Below are 2,453 nucleotides of genomic sequence, written 5' to 3' on the forward strand. Positions count from 1 at the left end.
TGGTAAGCTTTTTATGTTTATAAAAATAAATTATTATATATTTTGATAGACAATTGCTTGTTGAGATTAATTAAGTAGGATGGTCAATTTGAAGTTGATTGTAGAAAATTTGAACCGAAGTTAAATCTCAATATACTATTATTATAACTTTTATAGCTACTTTTAGGTAGTCAATTTTCTTTATCATAATTATTTATGTTATTGTTAATCTGTTATAAGTAATAATGTTTTTTAAGCTTTGTACTTAATAACATAAGGTACACATAACTCTCTCTCTCTCTATATATATATAGACCCCACATGGTGGATTATACTGGGTTTGTTATTGTTGTATGTAACACACACATTTATTACTAACGATCGATACACACGTGCAACACACCTACACTAAACTAGCATAAAAAGATATCCTAATCAAATATGAATAAATTTATCTCAAAATTAATTATTTTTTATTCCTCTTATCAAACGAGCATAAAAGGTTTTCTTATTTTTATTTATTCATTTAAATATAAATATATATATATATATATATATTAAAAACATGAAGATCCTTATTTGCCCTTTATTTGCCTTTCATTAAAAGACTCAGCTTTACATAAAATCATCTTTCACTATTTTTTATATTCTTACATAATAAATACGGATAAAATTATAATAATAAATACGAATAAAATTGTAATATTACGTCCCAACTTTAAAGACTTTGAGATCAACTATAACTGACACATATTAACCTTGGCCTTTCATCCTCCATATATAACAAGTTTATTCCATAACGTTAGAAGATGCAACTAAGAAACTTATAGAATACTTGAAGGTAGCTTTTGGCAAATATGTGCTTTTCGAAAAGGTGTTTTGCGTTGTTTGTTCTCATCATCAAGGAGATTTATGTTAATGTTAGAGGTAACTACTCTTTTTATCTCATAATTATATTAGATTTGTGTATTTTGATGCTCGAAAATATATTCTTTCATGTTCCTCTCCTTTTCTTTGGTTTGTTCTCTTTAGTTCAATCATGTATAGGCCCGGGGAGTAATTCTAGATTTATTATATATGATAACATAGATTTGTAGATTTGTTGTGATCGGTCTGTGAGTTTAAAAGTTATAATGGGAACTACAAAATTGATACATTTTACCTGCACTTAGAAGGTTTGATTAAAAGTTTGGATATACGAAGAGAGAAAAGTTACTTAGAAGTATGAACTTCAATAATATGCATAGATGAAAAATGTTCTTATAATGTCGACTAACTTTTTACCTTATGGTAAAATATTTCTCTAAAGATCTGACATTTTGGATTCAATAAAAAAGTGATTGATTTTATGCTTCAAAAACTAAATTACCTATTAAAAAAGATAACTTATATTAGGTAGAATTGTCATATAGTTAGGACTTCTCTAACTTTTTACCCTTAATTAAAATACTCTATAATAGATAAAATTGTCATTTATTATTGTATAATCATTTAATTATTTTTAAAATTTGTAAGACTTTAAAATTAATTAAAAGTTTGGTTATTAATATTTTCTTTATTAGGAGTTGTTTGCAATAATTTTTCATAGTGCTGAAAATTAACTGCAATCAAAATAAATAAAAGAAAAAGTAATTTTATTGATGGATCTTTGTGAGTACAATTCCGTTGTTCTCTTGATTATTATCTCCTAATATGTTTTTGTAATTCAAGGGCCGGTAGTAGCATATTTCTCGAATGTAGGATGATGTAGACTTCCTTGAGATGTGTTTGATCTCCGAAAATGTCGGGCAGCACTTCATCGTTTCAAGTCGATCTCCAAGAAGAACTCCATTGACTACTCCTTCGAAGAACTATGTAGTTGGCATTGTAGCTTTTTTCTAGTGCTTGCAGAATATTCTTAGAAAATTATGTTACCCTCCTATTTATAGTTGTAGGAGGGAGGCAGTCCAAGTGTGAATGAACTATTTTTCCTTCTTTTGATTGGTTCTTGTAAGTCTTCAAGCTTATCACAAATACTATTGATAAGGTTGCTTTTTGATTGGTTGTTCACATTATTTGAACACGTGGCATTCTCTTGTTGGTCTTTAACTTGACTGGGATGCCAAGTCATCTTGACACGTGGCATGAGCTTGGATCTCAAAATGAAATGGACTTTGGACTTGAAGTTAATAAAATGGACTTATGCATTTGTGAAGCCCAAATTAATTATTTCAATCCAAATAAACATGAATTTAATTCAAATTTTGTATGAATTAAATCCAATAAAATTTGTGTGTCTACAGATGCCCCCTACTTCAAGGCTTGTCGAGTGTAGATTTATTGAGATGAGACGAGGCTTGAAGTACCCGAAGACAGAGAGCCGAAACATTTCTTTCTCCCTTTATTTTTTTTGTTTGAGTTTCTTTTATTTTGTGCGTGCGTTCACCCTTATTGTGAAGTGTAGCTTGTTCATCATTTCAATTCCAGAATAGTTT

At 28.7% G+C, this 2,453-nt stretch overlaps 1 long non-coding RNA gene across 1 annotated transcript; it reads left to right on the plus strand.

Annotated features, from left to right (window-relative positions):
* Window positions 1-652: 652 nt before the first annotated feature.
* Window positions 653-2,165, plus strand: LOC129881543 (uncharacterized). Its single transcript, XR_008765607.1, has 2 exons — window positions 653-906; window positions 1,690-2,165. It is a non-coding gene; the product is annotated as an uncharacterized LOC129881543 (long non-coding RNA).
* Window positions 2,166-2,453: the final 288 nt, after the last annotated feature.

Source organism: Solanum dulcamara, chromosome 3 (assembly GCF_947179165.1).
Source record: "Solanum dulcamara chromosome 3, daSolDulc1.2, whole genome shotgun sequence".
Taxonomy (NCBI): domain Eukaryota; kingdom Viridiplantae; phylum Streptophyta; class Magnoliopsida; order Solanales; family Solanaceae; genus Solanum; species Solanum dulcamara.